This window comes from Octodon degus, unplaced genomic scaffold, assembly GCF_000260255.1.
Source record: "Octodon degus isolate 3935 unplaced genomic scaffold, OctDeg1.0 scaffold00054, whole genome shotgun sequence".
Classification (NCBI taxonomy): domain Eukaryota; kingdom Metazoa; phylum Chordata; class Mammalia; order Rodentia; family Octodontidae; genus Octodon; species Octodon degus.
Genome location: NW_004524630.1, coordinates 8209169 through 8229401, shown reverse-complemented (window position 1 = coordinate 8229401; position 20233 = coordinate 8209169). Strand labels below are relative to the sequence as shown.

At 38.1% G+C, this 20233-nt stretch overlaps 1 protein-coding gene across 2 annotated transcripts in view; it reads left to right on the top strand.

Moving 5' to 3' along the window:
• Sntg1 (syntrophin gamma 1) overlaps positions 1 to 20233 on the top strand; it is a 336640-nt gene that overhangs the window by 211445 nt on the left and 104962 nt on the right. The window lies entirely within an intron of this gene.

The window sequence follows — 20233 nt, the reverse complement described above, 5'->3', positions numbered from 1 at the left end:
GCAGTTTAAACCACATGTGTTTTTATAGACACAACAGGAAACTAACATAGCTTTTGGAATCAGTGAGTGAGTGGCCACCTGAGATGGCATCAAAATTTCTAATTTTTTATAAATCAGAGTGGATACAAAGGGGCTGTTTAACATCACTGCTTTTTTTCATCTACATTCTTCTATGCTTATGGAGGGAGGCAGCAAGAAGTGATGTTCCACGAATATTTTTCCCCCAGAACATTATCTATGAAATACAGGAAGGCTGAGTTGAAGGACATTGCTCCTGGAGATCTTCACAGAAAATTCTTTTCAAAATACCGCTGTATCTGGATGTGGAAGAAATACAGTTACTCTTGAGATCCTGTATTATTCTCGAGGCATTTCAAGCTTCTGAGAATGCACAATTCTACTCCAGGGAGGAGGTACTCCATAGTATCTTATGACTCGTGTGGTGTTCATGTCAGTGGGAAACCTGAAGTGTCAGTTGTACACCAAGAATTTTGGACAGTGGGTGGTAAAATAGATTTCATTCACCAACAAAATCATATCAGATGTCTGCAAAAGTAGAACTGTCAGCTTATGTGCAAATTATATTTGTCTAGACCACTGATTGATTAATTGGGCAGGATAAAGCCACAAGAAAGATTTTCTAATCCTGTCCCCCAAAAGGAAGCATGATTTAAGAAAAGGTTTTTGCAGCTGTTTTTTTTTTAGCTTTTAAATTATTTAACTATTGGAATTTATGTAATATTTTGATTATATAAAAGCTTGTGCTAAAGACAACCTGGTATGAAGGAAAATGTTTTATTTATGCACAGTCAAAACAAGGAAGACATTAACTGGAATCTCAAGTTTAAAGTTCTATAGGAGTGGAAGCTAATGATTTCATTACAAAATAATCTATTATTGAGAGATTTTTCAAAATAACATTGCTATATTGCATTAAATTGCTTGCTTTTACAATGGTGCTTTAGTTATTGGACTTTTCCTGAAGGGGACCTTATGCCTAATACCTTGCTGAGGCAAAGTTTTAGTAATATACCTCCCAGTCTGTGCTTATTTTTAGCACAGCATTCTGAAATATTTCACATGTACAATTTATTGCCTTTTTGTTCTTCTCTAAAATCATATAGGATAAATAAAATGTAATCCCATCATAGCAATAACATTAAAATGATCTCTAAGCAATATACCCTGATTTTATTGCTTCCATATTAATTTCAAATATATGTTTTCTTAAGGCACTAAAATTTGTAATATTGATCCCTATAGAATCCTCTGTAATAATATTAGAATGTACTGGGCAATTTATACAGATTATTGAGAGGAAAAATTTTAATTATGCCTCTGCTATAGTAATATATATTTAAAAACATAGTTATATTAAAAATATATCAGACAAGCTCCTATAATGAATATTTATAAACTGAAATCTGCAACAATAAACAAATCTTATCATTATGTCTGCTATGATATGTAAGACTTTTGGCTTCATCTGCAACTCATTGAGTGTTCTTCCTCCATACACACTGTTACGCTGGGTCAACTTGAGAAGTTTAAAAGTATAATGAAGCAACTGCAGGGAGCCAGGATTCTTATTTTGTAAACATCGTCATCCTGACAAGAGGAGGGCAGAAGATGGTGTGAGGGATACACCCCTACCCCAGGGTAGCCTGCCTATTACAGTGTAAGGAAAGGAGAGACGCAGCTGCCGTGGCTCCCTTTGCTGTTTGCTGTTTTCCCCGACAAGGAATGGCTGCTCCCTTCCTGCGCTACCCTGCCTTGGAGCCAGCTGATTATGGACTGAAACCTCCACTAACTGTGAGCTAAATAAACCTCTCCTTCCTTCATTTTGGATGCCAGATACTTTGTCCACACAAAAGGTGAAAAGCAACCAAGACATTAACTTATGAATCAGTGATTTCCCATCTGTAATTGCTATTTTGAAAAGGAAATATTTAATTTTTTAAAATTTATTTTATTTATTTTTTGTGGTACCAGGGATCAAACTCAAGACCTTGCATTTGCCAGGCAGTTACTTATACCACTGAGCTATCTCCTCTGCTCTGAGATTTTTTTTTTTTTTAACAAGTAATCCCTATGGCACTTCAAAATCTTACTTGTTCAGGGATTATGACATTTCTGGAGTTGTTATTTTGAATTTTAATTCCTTTTAATCCCACCACTAACAATTGAATTTGACCAATGGTTTGAGAAGTTTACTTGGCAATGCACAAGAAAATTTAATTAGATAATATAGATGAATTCATTGACTTATTTAGACTTTACAGATTAGTTAATTTACTGAAAAGTTTAACTGCATGAGGAAAATAATTAAATATGGAGGAATAAATTTGTTTCATTACACATTGCGAATTCAACTATGAAGAAGAATGGCTTTTATTTCTTTGTTCTATTTATATTTAAGTCTTTGCCACCCCACTCAACTCTCATTCTAAATAATGCACAGCTGAAAATATTTATAAAAATATTACTAGACATCCACAAGTCCTGTCTTCTCTTTAATTCTGCAACCTACATTGTCTCATCTTCCTGCACTAATTGAATCCTGGCTCTTCTGTGGCTCCTGCAGCCCTCTCAGTGCTAATTTTATTCCCAAAGTGTTTCTTGCAATGACCTTGGACATGAAGGGTATTTCTGTCATCATCTTTTCTTTGTCACTCCATTATACACTCTCAAACACACAGGCACACACACATAGTCACACACTCATGCACACACATTTGATCGACCTTCACCATCCACTGCCCCAGACCCCTGTAGGCATCCTCCTAACCAAGAAATAGTTTAGTCCTTGGGTTATCATTACTATCTCTAGCATTATTCTGTTTGTAGTTTTCACATAGGAAAAAAAATAAATGCACATGTTCTGCTTTTTCACTTCTGGATCTGATTGCAATCGGCGTGATCACCTTGACCTTCATGGCCCTTCAGATGCGCACGCCCGCGGCCATACCCTACTCACTGACACTGCGGGTAAGCACAGTCACGACTGCACCTGAGCTGCCAACGTCCTGCTCTGCAGTGGCACCTCCCATCACTTGGGGCTGGAGTGTCCCTAGAAGGCCCTGGGCTGGTGGTTTGGTCACCATGCTGTGGTGCTTCTGGGAAGTTTTGGGGGGGATTTATGTGATGAAAGCTGGTAGGAAGAAAGTAGGTCCCTGAAGGGCACTTGTGACGAGGTATGTTGATACCCTGGCCCCTCTTTTATCTTTCTTTTCTTCCAGACTACCATGAAACCGGTTCCATATTATCCTACAACCACGATCTTTTGCCTTGGCACAATCTCAGGAGCAAGGACCTGAACTGGTGGTGTGCAACAAAACGCATCTCCATTACACTGATTACCTCAGTTTTTTCTTTGGTTCAGAGTAGAAAGCTGATTAATACACTTAACAAAGCACCAGCCTTAGCACATAATACTTGACAATACCCAAAATGCGATGGAATCCTTACCTTTTGGTCCGTCCCCTTTAATACCTCATTTCTCATATATGACATGCTGAGGTTAAATTTTGTGAGCCATTATCATGCTCTGGCATATGCCCTGAGCTCACTGAAAAAAACTGATTCAGAGAGATCCCACCTTCCCTTCCCTCTGAGCCTGTCCTTGTTTAGCTAACCGTGGCTGAAGGAAAGCAAAAGACACGATCCTTTCTCTCAAGGGAGATCAATTCATGATCGCGAGCAAATTCCCCAAGCAGCCTGCCCAGCACTTTGTCTTTTCCTGGTCCATGCCTTCCCTCGCTTTCAGTAATTTTAAGCTTTTCTCTTAAACTTTGGACATTACTCTGCTCATTTTCAGTGTGAAAAGACGACTGGATTTCTTGGTCACTAAGAACACTGGAGCGAGCAGAGCAAATCGGAGCACCCCCTCACACTCCCCTGCTCTGGGCTGTGCAGAGGCTAAGCACGTACTTGGTGCCCAGCGCTGTCCACGTGGTGCAGTGCTCTCTGACGCCCTGCTGAGTCCCATGCGTGGTTGTAGTTACTGTCCCTGGTTAGCATCTTTTCTCCCGAAAGAAGTCTAGTAACAATTTCCTCATGGTATTCAGTGGCATTTAATCTTTACCAGAGTAACAAATATATGCCATTTTGCTAACTCTACCAACCGCTTGTTGGGTCTCATGTGGTCCAGGTGCCCCTGGCATAAGAAGCCATTGATTAGCTTCTTTCCACTGGCTTCCCATGAGGTGAGAAGCACTTGGGTTTCCTCCTCTTCTCCGCAGACCCCAATACATCGGTCACTCCACAACGCTCTTATTGAATTCCCTCTCCACATATGTTCACCCAGTTCCAAGCCTTTAAACAGATGAATCGAGCCCCTGCTTGAGAGTCTGGAGAGATAGCGCAGTGATCTCAGAGTCTGCCTGACAAGTGCAAAGACCCGAGTGTGAGCCCTGGTGCTGCACGCCGAGCTGATCCCTGCACACGTGTGATGGCACACACCTGTGATCTCAGCGCTGAGGAGGCTGAGGCAGGAGGATGACTATGAGTCTGAACCATGTAGGGAGACCCTGTGTAGAAAGACCCTACATGACAAGATCCAGCAACTCCCTTAAACAGATGAATCGAGCCCTCTCGATTCATCGTTAAATAAGTAAAACTTATTGAAATTTCCACTTTCTAAATTTATCATCTGTTTACAATATCTAAGATTCTGCTCCTGATTTTCCTTCTGAAGCCGACTTGCTGAAGTCTCTTTCCATCTTCTGATGGCCTCTTTCACTATCATGCTTGAACAAGTGAAAACCCTGTGCCACTTTCCTTCTCCCCTTTTCTCTCACATTATATGTCAAAACGATGTTTCCAAATATAACCAGATTTGGGGTATGTCCTGGGCCTCCTCTTGTGGGCGGTTTCTCCCGAGGCCCCAGGATCCCCCACCTGATTTCCTATGAGAGCATTCTCACTGGGCCTCTTGGCTTCTTTTCTTGTTTCCCCCTTAGCTGTTCAGCATGCTGATGCTCTGAAAATGCAAGTTTGGGACCTTGCCCTCTCCTTTCTGTTCATGCCTCTTAATAGCTACTGCCTCACTCAAAGCCAAAGCCAAATTTCTTGCAGTGAGCTAAAGGTTGTACACATCCAGAGCCACAGACCACCTAGCACCTTTGCTCTATTCCCTCCTATTCCTGGCCATCATGACCTCCCAATTCCAAGAACCCATTGTTGTCTTTTCAGACATCCCACTGATAAGACCATCTCTTTCACATTTTTCCCCAAATTTATATTTTATTTTATTTTGAAGAGTAAAAACAGAAGCAAAAACAAATAGCAGAAACAAAGACAAAAGCAGGATAACATACTGCATTACATATGTTACAGATTTTGAAAACAAGAATAGCAAGTTAACAATGATTGTTCTATTACTGTATTTATTGTCAAATATGCTGCTCATATTAAAATATACCTGTGTAATATTGAACAAATAAATGAATATTAATGTTTGCTTTTAACAAATCCTTTTTCTTGACTTTTTAAAACTTTTTTAAAATTTATTTCAAAGAGAATATAATAATAAGACATTAAAAATGGCACACATTTAGAAGACCAAGACGAGGGGTATCAACCACAATTTTTACATTACATAGTGCTGTACTCAATGTTGTACCTTAGTCTATAGATAGGACAATACAGAGTTAGTCAAATAGAAAATTCCAAACATTAACTACTATCTTCAGAAAATAATAAAAATTATTGGTAAAATTATATTACCCATCCTGTATATATACTTGCATGTTTTTCCCCCTTTATTTTTCCTGTCTTTTCTCCTTTCTCTCATCTTCATTGTTTATTTATTATCTTGAGTTTATTTCCATTTTACCATATCATTAATAATTTTCAGATTTTATTTATTCATGTAGGTTCTTACACTAGGGAGACAATATGATATTTATACATGGGGTTCTAACTTATTTCACTTATAAGTATACCCTATAGTTGTATCCACTTACCTATAAAGGTCTTGAGTTTGTCTTTCTTTATAGCTGAGTAATACTCCATTGTATAAAAATGCCACATCCTTTTCCTCCATTCCTCAGGTAATGGGCATTTTTGATGGTCTCCAAGATTTGGCTATCACAAATTGTGCTGCTATAAACATCGATGAACGTATATCACTATGGTATGATGTTTTCAGTTCTTTTCGGAAAATACCCAGAAAGGGAATAGCTGAGTTTAATGGAATTCGCAGTCCTTGTTTTTTGAGGAGTTTCCGCAATGATTTCCATAGTGGTTGTACCAGTCTCCATTCCCACCAACAGTGGAGAGGGGTTCCTCCCACCCCCCAAAGTCTTTCCAGCATTTGTTATTAGTTGATTTCCTTATGATAGCCATTCTTTCGGGGCTGAGATGGTATCTCAGTGTTGCTTTAATTTGCATTTCTCAACTGGCTAGTGCTTGGAACATTTTTTCATATATTTGTTTACCACTTGTGTTTCTTACTCAGAGAAGTGTGTATTCACATCAGATGTCCAGTTTTGGATTGGCACCTTAAATTTTGGGAGTTTAATTTTTTAGTTCTTTATATATTCTAGATTGGAGACCTTTGAGAGATTGTTGTTTAAGATTTTTTTTCTGAATCTGCGGGTTGACTTTTCACTCTGCTGGTGATTTTTTTCCTTTTCTTTTTCTTTTTTTGACATGAAGAATTGTCTCAATAAGGTGAGATCCCGGGTGTTGATTCTTTGGGGTATTTCCCATGCAGTTTGTTTTTTTGTTCTTGACCTCTCTGCCTACTCCTATGTCTTCAAGGCATCCCCCTACTTTCTCTTCCAGTAGATTTGGTGTTTTTGTTTTAATGTTTAGATCTTTAATCCATTTTGACTTTAGTGAATGGTGATAAATGTGGGTCTAGTTTTGCTTTTCTGCATGTGGAGAGCCAGGTTTTCCAGCTCCACTTGTTAAAGAGTCCACTTTGTCAAAGATAAATTGGCTGAATGTGTGAATAGTTGCGTCTACATCTTCCATTCTGATCCATTGATCCCTGAGTCTGTTTATTTGTCATACTATACTGATGTTATCGCAACTTTATAGTATAATCTCAATTTAGGGATTGTTTTCCTTGTAGCCCTCCTATTTCTCTAATTTTGGTCTGCAAACTTAGGTTGTTAACCATCCAGAAGACAAGCTTATTGTTATTATAATGCCTCCTGCCTTGCTTTGTTACTCAGGACTTCTTTTGCTACACTAGGTCTTTTCTGGTTACAAATAAATTTTAGGAAATTTTCTTTAGCTCTGTGAAGTACGTTGATAGGGATTGCATTAAATCTATGTAACAATTTTGGGAGTTTGGCCCTTTTCACAAGGCTGGTTCTTCTTATCCGGAAGCAGGGAATGTTTTTACATTTCCTTAAATCCTCTTCAATCTCTTTTTTGAGAGTATAATTTTCATTGTGTAAATCTTTACTTCCTTTGTTAGACTAATTCCGAAGTATTTAAATTTTTTGGATGCTATTGTTAAGGGAATTTTTTCTCTTATTTCTGTCAGTGAGTTTGTCAACTGTGGAGAGTAAAGCTATTGATTTTTCAGTGTTGAATCTGCATCTTGTTATGCTACTGAATTTTTTTACTAAGTTTTGAGGTTTCTTGGTGGAGTTCTATGGGTCTTCCAAGTAGAGTGTCATGCCATCTGCAAATAATGATAGTTTAATTTCTTCTACACCTATTTTTATCCCTTTTATTTCTATCCCTTGTCTAATGGCTCTAGCTGTTGATTCTAGAACTACATCAAATAGGATCTGTTATAGAGGACATCCTTGTTTTATCCCTGATTTGAGGGTAAAGCTTTCAGGTTTTTTTTTTCCATTTAGAATTATATTGACCATTGCTTTGGCATAGATGGCTTTTGTCAGATTGAAGTACAATCCATCTATTCCAATTTTCTGTAGGGCTTTAAATATGAATGAGTGTTGGACTTTGTCAAAAGTCTTTTCTGTGTCTATTAAGATGACCATGTCATTTTTGGTTTTGGCTCTATTGATATAGTTTATTACATTTATACATTTGCATATGTTGAACTATCCTTGCTTCACTGGGATGAAACCTACCTGGTCATGGTGTATAATGTTCTTGATGATTTGCTGTGTTCTATTTGCTAGTAATTTATTGATGATTTTTGTGTCTCTGTTCATGAGAGAGATTGGTCTGTATTTCTCTTTTGTGGTTGGCTCTTTCTCCTGGCATCAGTATAATACCTGCCTCCAGGAATGATTTTGAGACTCAGTGCTTTTTCAATTTTTTTGAAGAGTTTAAAAAAATATTGGGATTAAATATTCCCTAAATTTCTTAGAGAATTCAACTGTAAATCCATTCAGAACCTGAAAATCTGTTGGAAGGTTTTTGATTGCATTTTAAATTTTATTGCCTGATATTTGGTTATTAGGTGTTTTTATATAGTCTCTATTCAGTTTTGGTAATTCTTCTTTACAAACTCCTATCTAGGAATCTGTACATTTCCTCTGTGTCTTTGATTTGGTGAGAATAAAAATTTTCAAAGTAGCCATTTATGATCTTTTGCATTTCCACGGGACCTATAGTAACTTCAGTTGTTCATTCCTTTTATGAATGACTGGATTTCAGCTGTTTTTCTTTTTCCTCTTTTAGATGAGGTTGGCTAGGGTTCTAATGATTTTATTTAATCTTTCAGAGAACCAGCTTTTTGATACATGAATTCTTTGTATTTTAATCTAGGCAAACAAACAAAAAAAATCCGTCTTATATAGTTGGGTGTCTCCATGTTTGGTGCATAAATATTTATGACTGATATCCCTTCCTCTGGATTTTCCCACTAATCAGTATATAGAGTGAACTTTTTAAAATCTTGTTTGGTCATGCTTGATTTGGAGTTTGGATTGTCTGTGAGCAGAATAGCTGCCCCTGCTCTTTTTGGGCTCCTAGAGTACATAGTATTGTTTTCCATGCTTGGACTTTCAGCCTGTGAATTTATTTATGGGTTAAATGTGTTTCTTGTATGCAGTATATTGTTGGATTTTGTTTCCTAATTCACTCTGTCGGTCTATTTCTTTTCATTGGTGAATGGAGTCTGTTTATAGTTTTGGCTAATATTGATATGTATTGACTTATGTTTGTCCTATTATTTTCTTGTTGTTTATTCTCTATGTTTATTCTGTGTTTAACTTGTTGCCCTGTTTGGTGGGTTATTTCTGTTGTTCTTGACATTTTGGTCATTTTGATCCATTTCTAGAATATCTTTTAGCATTCTGTGGAGGTTGGATTTAGTCAGCATGAACTTCTTTAGTTCTTCTTTGTCATGGAAGTATTGCACTTCTGCATTAAACTTGAAAAAGAGTTTTGCAGGGTATGTCAGTCTGGGTTGGAATTTGTTTTCTTGTGGGACATTAAATACTTTGCTCCATGCTTTTTTTTGACTCATTAGTTTGGGATAGGAAATCTCCTATTTGGGCTGGCTAAATATCTCAGCAGATTAAAGCACCTGTTTAGGGAGACTAAGGGACTGGGGTTCAATCCCTGGTATGCCACGTCAGCTCCATCCCAGGGTGCACTGAGACAGCAATTGAGACTGGGTGTGGTGGCATATGCCTATAATCCCAGTGCTTGGGAGCCTGAAAACAGGAGAATCACTATGAGTCCGATCTGTAAAGTGAGACCCTATAGACCCTGTACTAAATACATAGAAAGACAGAAAGACATAAAGACAGACAGACAGACAGACAGACAGACAGACAGACAGGAAGCAAGGAAGGAAGGAAGGAAGAAATGTGCTGCTATTCTGATAGGTTTTCATTTACATGTGATCTTTTTCTCGTGATTTTTACTATGTTATTCTTGTGCTGAACTTCTTCTTTATTATATGTCTAGGTGCAGCTTTAATTGGATTTTTATTATGTGGAGTTCTATATGCCTCTGTTATGTTAATGTCAGGTTGTTTACCCATATTTGGGAAGTTTTCTGCTATTACTTCTGACCATATTCTTTTTGTCTTTGGTGTTGCCTCCTCCTTTCTTGTTGATGCCTATTAGTCTTATGTTGTTCACCTTTGCATCATCTTGCAGCTGTTGAATTATTGCTCCTTGGAACTTTGTTGTTTTTAAGAGATTTTTCCTTTCCTTGTCACTAGCTCCAATTCTGTCTTCAAGGTCTGAAAGTCTATCTTCATTTTTATTCCAATGTGATCCAATGTGGTGGCCAACCTTTATTAGAGTTTTTAATTTCTTGAATATCTTTTTGAATCTGTTTCATGTATGCTGTTTCTTTCCTATATTGCTCTTTCAAGGTTCCCCTCATTTTTCTATTTTTTTGATCAGTATCTTCTTCAGAAATGCTTAGTAAGTCATTCATTATAGTTATCATTGCTTATTTTACCTGTGAGACTATTTCTGCTCTGATGTTGTATACCTTCTGCAGTTGTTTCTTTACCTCAGTTGCTATCATTTCAGAGACTTCAGGTGTGTGACTTCCAATTTCTTGCACACTGATGTGTCCTGGGTTTGTTTTGGGTGGGCTTAGGGCCTGAGATTGCATTCTTCTCCTTTTCTTGTCTTTTTCTATTTCAGAGAGAACTCTTTATTTTGATTTCCGTGACGTTTTTGTGAAAAAGTTTGATAGTAGGTAGCTGTACCAGTGTAATCATAACCTCTCTATAAAGCGTCTGTTCTTTAGGTCTCTTTTCTCTGTGAGAGATTCTTGCTTTATGTCTATCCCAAGATTTTTCCTTGTCTATTGATTGTGAGTGAGATATTGGTTTCTGTTTTGCACTGTCCTCTGTCCTTTGGTATAGGACGTTGGTGACATTATTACTCAAGCGCCTCCTGATGTTATTACCCAAGGCAGAACAAGTAATTAAGGCAGATATTGTATCTAATTAACTGTAGTACAATTAGCAATACTAATAACAGCTAGTGAAATTTAGAAGTTGACACACATTTTTTGGTAATGTGTTTGTACTTTAGATCATATGAGCATACATTATAGCTATGTAACAAAGTAGATCATAGATTAAGATTTTTTAAATTAGCTCCCCTGGATTCTGGGGAACTAGAATACCTTGAGTCTTCTAGAAAGATTACTTCACTCAAGTTACCCCTTGCCACCTCCATGCCAAAAGAGACCTCGCTGTAAGTCTGGGTCTCCTCCGGGGCCCCATTGGGTCTTAGTGCATCTCAGATCACCAGGTCTAGTCCTACTGAACTTGAGCTTGTTCAGATGGGCCTGGCTTCATTCTGGCTTCTGGGCTTGGCTACTTATAGCTGTGCTCCTTGAAAGGGACCACTGACTGAGCCTCAAGACTTTATTTCAATCTCAACTTAAATTTTGCTCTTTCTAATAATTCTATCTCTTCTTTGATTTGCCTACTTTTCTTTCCTTAAAAGACTTCTTGGTAATATAACACTATTTTGTTTTTTTTATTTTTTTGTTTGCAATCTGCCAAAGTGGATTTTTGATTATATTTCTTCCATTTGGTTCTCTGCTATAACCCAAGTATTTATGAAAGAGGTTTGAATGGAATACTTCACTTTTTGTTGTTATTATTCAGATTGCCATTGTCTGAGAATGTCACTCCTATGTATGGAAACCACCAATGTTATTATAGCTGATATTTTTCTTGGCAAATATCAGTATGTATAACCTTGGATTTTACATTTAACCATAAATCAAAATGACCTGGAATATTTTAAGTGTCAAGAAAAACAATCAAGTAAGGAGAAGTAATATATTTTAGAAAACACTGAGATGCCTTGCCAGAATATGTTCTTTTTATTTCCCATTAGCATAGTAGGCTCCCCTGCCAAGTCTACCTGCCTTATCATCCTGACACTGACGTCCTTTTTGCCTCCCTGACTCTGTTCTCCAAACTGCCCTGGCACCATCTCAAACTGCTTAATTTCAATGTTTTATAAGAAGCCTGTATAGCCGGCCCATCATGGTGACAAATCTGGGTAACTGCCATGGTCCCCGTATGAGGGGCTCTGTGCTGCTAGCAGCAATTGCTGGCTCAGCAGTGGTTCACAGGGATGCATCTGGCAGGAGAGAAAGGAGGTAGTTTTCTGTATCTCATAGAAAAATGACAACAGGTTCATTTGTAAACTCACAGTCAACCATGTACCCTTCTACAAACGGTGCAGATTATGTCTTTCTGTGTATACCACCACAGTTGGGATATATTTAGCTCATTTTATAACTTCTTTTTCTTTGAACGCTCTGTGGGAAATTTATTTTATTAACTTTTCTGTTACCTAAATGCTAGCACAGCATAAGTCTTGCGAAAGCCCCTCCGGAACAAGATTAACCGATGGCGTATCTATCATGTCTTGGCTGGATGACCATAACAATGGACCAGAGAGCAGAGGAAATTGCCTGGAAGGGACTAAAGGCGTAAACTTGATTACTGTGACAGAAAATGAGAATGGGCCCACAGTCACCCAGAGGGAGGAGAAGCCTGGATGGTGAATACCACCCAAGGATGTGCCCAGCCACTGTCTGGCCTACTACTTGAACAGAATGGAGTCAATAACCAGAAGTGGCGGCCACTGAATGGGGATAAGCGTGAGGACAAAAGAAAATCTGTGTTCATTTTAGAAAGTAGGTGAGCAGATTTTTAACTCAACTCAAGGGCTGCACTGAGGGCTCCCAGCTGAGAGAGCTCTGCAGGAAACACAAAGAGGGCACCAGCCACATCATTAGTGATTGTATTGGTCACACTGTATCGTCAGGACAGCCAGAGTTTCACTGGGAATCTCCTACAAATAATAGCAAAGACAGACATTTGGATTCACGCTGTTGACACCATTGTCTGGAAGAGTAAGAGTCCAGGCGAAGCACAAAGATGATTGTACTTTGAGGGATGCACACCTGCTCTCTTTTGACAGTGAAATTGAAGACTAATTCTGGCATTTTGCTGGATGAGGATTGCAGTGGGGTCAGGGACCTCCACACGAGGCCCGTTAGCAAATAATTCTGACCTTGCTATCCTCTCACGGTCTACACACACTGCAGCTAGCTGTGACCTGGAGAAACATCTGCTGCAGGCAGCTGATTTTACATGTGCGATTTAAACTTAGGCCAAACATTCTGGATACAGAACCAAAGGACAGAGGTGGAGTTTTTTATTTAGTGATTCCTAGGCTCACTTTGATATTCCTCTCTGCAAACTGTTTTGGAAAATCTACACCCTGAGTACATAGTTTCCTTGTTTTTTTCTATTCTAATTTCTCCACATCTATTTTATTACTTCATAATTTCTCCTTATCAGCCATATTGTTTCGGCTAGCCATCCAGCATTTCAATGCTGGCCAATAGCAAAAATTAAACAAAGAAGCATAGTACTTTTAAAGTCTGAATTTGATTCTTTTAACATCTGAACCATCTGTATAGCTATCTTGTTTTCTCTCTTCTCAATTTTATCTCATGTTTCTTTGAATTGTGTTCTTATCTCCTTATCTAGGTGAGCAATACTGAGTACAAGTGCATTTTGCATATAAATATTCAGATGTAATGTGAGAATTGGAACGGTGTTAGATTCTGCTAAGAGTTTCTGCTTGTATCTGTCAAAATGAATCATAGGTACCTGATCGTACCCAACGTGGACTGAATGCAATTAAACTGGGTTGTAATTATTCCGAGGCATGGGCTGTTGTGCATTTGTTTCCTACATCAGATCCCACTTGATTTTTCTTGGAAGGGTCTGAGATGTGATGTGTCCCACTTACCGCTTTTACCTTCTGGGATTCTCCATTTTCACTCCAAGCCAAGGACCATACTATGGAGAATGGGGAGGGACCTTGGCCTCGAAGGACTCATTGTCCAGTCTTTATTCTTGCTGGGAGCCTGACTGCCTTAGTGACACTGTACCACTCTCTAAAATGTTTTTATTTTGCTTTGCAAAATTTTGACTATTTAATTCCTTGTCCTGAGGATAAAATTTTTCCACCACCATCGCTCCCTTTAGAGATGCCATGGTTACCAAGAACGCATCATTTATCATGTTTGTTCAAGGCAAAGAAAACTCTGATTATGGTTTTTTTGTCCTAAGTGACAAACTCTGCTCTTATTAATAGCAGGCTTTAGCAGCTAGTGGGATTATAACATAATTATGCTTTCTTAACCCTGACACAGGGATAAATGTTAGCATAGACAGGCCATAAACATTATCTGGAGAATTTATAAAAATACTGAGGGCGATGTTCCCCTAAGATTTCTTTCTGATTCTCAAGGACCTGGAGAGAGCCTCAGACAGTGCACTTCTAGCAGTTTCAGGTGACCAGAGGCCACATGGGCAGAGGGAGGAGCATGCTCTCTGCCTTCACACTGGCTGAGAAGAGGCTGCAGACAAGCTCATGCACGCGTTGTAATAAAACCAAAGGATTTAATGAGTTATAATATTTTGCTTCAAGAATTCATCTTTGCAGCAGCAGCATGGTGTGGAAGTACGTGCTTGTAATCTCAGCAGTCTGGGAGGCTGAGGCAGGAAGATTATAAATTCAAGCCAGCCTAGGCAATTTGGAGAAGGAAATGTGAGGCCCTATCTCAAAATAAAAAGAAAAAATAAAAGAGAAATAAAAGCAACTTCAGATGAAGCACTGGGTTCATTCCCCACTTACATTCACACACACACACACACACACACACACACACACAAATTCACCTTTGTCTCACCATTGTTCCCATTTGCATCTTTTCTGCTTTTATGATAAGCATTTTCTAAATGTTATACCGATTTAATTTTATAAAACATCTTAAAATCACTTCCCTGTTCCTTTGGACCTCCAACACTAAAAGTTAATACACGATTATAGTCATTATATAACATTGTGGATACCAATTAAAATTCTAACAAGATACGTTGTAGATAATGACAAATAATTGTAAAAGTTTTGTGGACAAGACAGTGATCCAGAATAATAAAAAAATGGAGGGAAGGTGGAAGATTTGAGAATAGTACTTCATGTTTCACTAGTAGACATGACCAGGGCAATGTGTTATCACTCAAAAAAGAGACACATAGATGAATGAAAACAACGCAAAGCCCAGAAATGTACTTACATAAATTAAATGCGTGATCTTTGAAAAAGGATCTACAAGAGACAGTAAATGGTGTTTTAATAATTGACTGTGGAAAAACAATGTCAACAATTAAACAAAAAACAAGCAAAAGATATTTATTGTACCCTTTGCAAAAACAAATCAAAGTGGATTGTTGATTCAAAGTAAAATGTGAAATAGAACTCTTAGAAGATAACAAAAAGATACCCTAAATGAATTTGGGTATGGTGCTGACACTTAGACATTATATTAGTTACTCTTCTCTCATTGCTGGGACAAACACCTGACACTCAAAAAGAGGGAAGGAAAGGTTTATTTAGCTCACAGTGACTGGAGTTTTCAAGACAGTGAAGGAGAGGCTGGGGCGCTGCATGTCCAGGATGACCCTCCTCATATCTCTAAGAAATCGCAGGCCAGTCAGTTTAAGGGTTCACGCCTCTCTGGCCCTGCCCCACTGGGCCCCGCCCAGGTCGTCTGGCCCCGCCCCGCCGGGCCCCGCCCAGGTCATCTGGCCCCGCCCCGCCGGGCCCCGCCCAGGTCGTCTGGCCCCGCCCCTCAAGCCACGCCCTCGGCTATCTGCATCTGCCCCATAACTTATACGAGGCTTTCTGGGCACAACTAGACACAAACTATAACAGATATGAAAAGAAAATTGATTAATCCAGACACAGTTGAGCATATAAACTCTCCTGTGAGAGACACTATTAGATTATGAGAATAGAAATATCTGCCTAGGTGAAAACATTTACAGGAGATGTAGCTGATCATAGACTTTTGTCCAAAACCATGAAGAATTCTTACAACTTAACAGCGAAGGCAAAAAAGACATATCCTGATTAAAAACGCGTACAATATCTGAATAAATACTTCACCAAAGGACATAAACAGATTGCAAAGAAGTATCCTTTTGATGGGGTCCCTGAAATTTCTGTGGGAAAGGTTATAGACTTCAATTTAGACTTAATTTTACTGATATCATACAGTTAAAAAACTATTCAAAGGAAACAAATAATGAAGTAAATCTCAAAATATTAAAAATCAAATAACCATTGTGCAGTAGAGGTTTCATGTGTCTTTAGGCTGCTACACACTTAATTGATTAATTAATTAATTAGTTATTTTTTGTGGCAGGCTCAGCCCAACCTGGGTGCGGGGCTGGCTTGGCATGTGGTGCTGGGGATCGAACCGTGGACCCTGCATGCTTGCCTAAGCAGGCACTTTAGATTGCTGAGCTGTCTTGCAGTCTCTATATATTTAATTTAAAATTGCTAAGCTTCAATGATAATGCTTTTAAAATGATAAATGTTTGAAAGTCTTCCTGTTACTTCATGTGAATAGGAAGCTATTTGTTTTTAATTCAACTTATTTCTATACTATCCCTTTGATTATTCCCCATTCTATATGTTTTTAAGATTAAGCTATCCAAGCATCTTTAGAATTATTATTTTCTCTGCCACGCATAGGAAAAACTTACTCAGATGCTTTCTGTCTCTTCAGCTATGCAATTATTTTATGTGTCTTGGCAATGATGAAAAATGAAAAATGCCTTTTGACATTTCTGCACGATTGAGAAGAGCCCTTTCCCTTGCTTGGCATGGGAATGAAAATAGAAGTGATAAAGGGAAAGGTGGCTTTTGGCCCAGAGAGCAAGACCGAGGAAACATCTTAAGATGAACTGATCATTCCATTTTTATTAGTTATACCCTGAGCTCATTCTCAGAGGTAAATTCAGCTCAAAATTCCAAAAGCATATCCAAATGATGCTATTTATTAAATATAACAGTCTACCCTTGTGAATATTTTAGTTAAATCGTCACCCCAAGTAGAAGAGACAACAAATTTGAATGTCAGTCTTAAGAGTCTTACACCTTTCTGATCTGTTATTAGGTACACTCTGAAAGCTTGGTTTCTGTCACTATAAATGAATCATACAGAAAGAATCCAATTTCATGAAATTGAGTTAAATGGAAAACTCTGATTTAATTGAGAAATAATAATTAATGTTCTCTGTTTTAGAATAATTACACTTCCATCTCATTGCAGTGGCCTCAGCGTGCAGGGTGACCTAACTCAATTTGTCAGCATGTTCTCTTGCTATTAATCTTGCAGAAGCCTATGCTATTTTGGAAAGATGTTGTTCTAAAAAAGCTACTGATTATATATATCAAATGCTATTTTAAAAATTTGGCAGGATATCTTCATTCATTTTCTGTTGTTAGTTTAAAAATCCTCAAGGCTGGCTTAGATAGAAAGAAAAAGGCTGAAGGAGTGGAGTACATAGTTTTGGAGGCTTGGAAGCTCCAAACCTGGAGGCTGAACATGTTTTTGAGATAGATGGTCCATTGTCTAGAGATCGAACCCTCTCCTGCACGGCTGCCACACATCACCACTAAGGTGCTGCCTCTGTGACCCAGTTCCCTCCCACGAGGCTCGCCCCTTAGAGGCTTCTCAATCTCTCACTGCATGACACCTGGGACCAGCTGCCACCACACCAGTCCCATTGTCCTGCCAATTTTATTGCCATTATCCTGATAATTTTAGTAATGGTGGCCTTGCTCTACTCTGTCACTTTTAGTAATTTCAAATAAGAACAGATTTAAGATTATTATAGTCCATTTGAATTAGCTTAGACATAGAGATTATTTTGTTTTCTCTCAATTAATATTATGCTCCATGAGATCCATCCAAGTTCTGTGTAACTGCCATTTAATAATTTTACTATCACAATTTAGGGCCAAGTTCATGCATAAACATACATTTGAGAATACACAGTTTGTTAATATTTTAAATATGGGTATGTGGAGGAGAATACTCAAAATGAAGCTGCTATGAAAATTATTGTGGATGTTCTTGAGCAGGGGAGATGGCTCAGTAGAATAAGCGCTTGCCGGGCAAGCGCAAAGGCCTGGGTTCCTGATGCAGTTGAGCGCATGGTAGTTTTGTGGTCACACTGCAGGTAACGTACCAGATTCCGACCATCTGGGCAAGAGCTTTTATGTTCCTATAATCTCTCATCAAAATTTGGTGTATTTCGTCCTTTAATTGTAGCCACTTTGAAAGGTACACAGAGGAAGGTGTTACGTTTCACATGTAACTTCTGCAAGGAATAGGTTAGTTGAAGGCAAATAGAAGTTGAAGAAGGGAAGTGGATAGAAGCTGAATGGTCCAAATATTTTTTATGAATAGCCTCACTAATGACATTGGCCACTTTCCCACTTTCCTGTTTTTTTGTTTTTTTTTCTGTTATCAGGGATTGAAATCAGGACCTTGCACTTGCCCGACAGGCCCTGTGTTGCTGAGCTTCTCATTTTTCTGCTAGCTTGTACTTCTTGTAGTTCATACTCTAACCCATTTAAATTTTTTTACCCACCGTTTCATGCTTAACTATGTAGTTTATTTTGAATATTAATTTTCATACTGATAATAAATTTACATATTAATTATAATGATTTATTTGAAATTTAGTTTCTATTTTCTAGCCATATTCAGGTTATCAATAAAGAGACGTTTTAAACCTAACATTATGCTTTTCTTTTGCTTCACATTAAGTAAATCTAAAATAGGTGATTAATCATTAGTGATAACAAATAAACATTGTACATTTGTTTTCTATTTTGCTAATGTCTAGATATGATAATCTTTTAGTTATTTTGGGACTTTCATATTGTGACTGATCTATTTTTCAGCAGTGTTCATATATATAATATATATTTCTGTATATATTTTATTATCCTTATTTAGAATAAGATGCTTTATTACATTCCAAACTTATAAAACTCTATCGTGAATACATGCTGAATTTCATTAGTTTTAGAGTATTTTGGGGACTATGATATCATTTAATTTTTCTAATTCTGTGTTTATAAAGGCCCCGCCAAATAGCTCGGCAGATTAAAGTGCCTGCTTAGGCAAAAGCACTTGCCAGGATTCAGTCCCCTGCATGATGTGCCCCAGGGTGCACTGAGACAGTGACTGAGACTGGGACTAGTGGCACACACCTATAATCCCAGCTCTTGGGAGGCTGAACACAGGTGGGTCATTATGAGTCCAATCTGCATAGTGAGATCCTGTAGGCCCTGTAGACCCTGTACTAAAATACAAAAAAAAGAAAAAAAAGAAAAAAAGAAAAAGAAAAAGGAAAAGAAGAAAAAAGGAAAGGAAAGGAAAGAACTGTGCTGATAAAGGTATGTTTTGTCATATCCATCTGATTCATTCATTTAGCCTTTTTCTCTATTTAAAGTCAATGAAACACAAATGTCCTCTTAATGAACGCATTTGTCAGCCTGCTGTTAAGGTCACGTTGCATTAGTGACTGATTATTCCTTTACTGTGTTGTGTGAAAGGCTTTGAAAGTGTTTCGGAGATTTTTCTTTTTCTCAGTACCACCTAAGGATTTATTATTGTTCTTTTTGATAAAGCCCCTGATGTGGGCTAAGATCAAAACATTTTAATACACTATTGGTTTAAGAAAATGCTGACTCAGTATGGATGCTTTTGGGGGGAAAATTAAGAATAAATAAAGAGTGGAGAGGCTTAGTCCACGGAGCCCTCCAGGGAGAGGGGTGGTGCGCGGCCGCCTGGGGCACCCTATAACCCGTGGAGATGGAGGGGGAGTCTGGGCTGGCGCCTGGCATGGGCCACCACTGCGGGCACACCAGCACGGTCCTCTCGTTTTTCAAAGATTTTATATGACTGTGGATTCACTAAGCCCTCAAATTCTCTTTTGTTGAAGTACTTAAAATCATAAATTAAATTTCTTTAATAATTACAGAATGATTCATTTCATGAAACTTCTTCCATTCTGATGTATTGCAAATGCTAATATACTTCATTTAAATTTTAAACTGCACTGGACAAATAGTTTATGATATTTTTAACATTAATATCTGTAGGATCTCTTATAAATGTTAACGATTTGTGCATCTCTTGCAATATAAGATTACTATTTTAAAATATTTTTTCATTTTCTTGAATGTCTATGTCATAACGGTTTTCTATCTGCTCCGTTTATTTTATTTTGCTTTTGGGGCTCTTTACCTCAGTATGTCCAAAGTGTTCTGAACTTCTTTTTTTTTATTTTTATTTATTAGAGAGAGAGAGAGTGGTGTGTGTGTGTGTGTGGCCAGCTCAGCCCACCAGGGGGCGGGGCTGGCTGGCATGTGGTGCTGGGGGATTGAACCGCGGTCCCTGATGCCTTGCC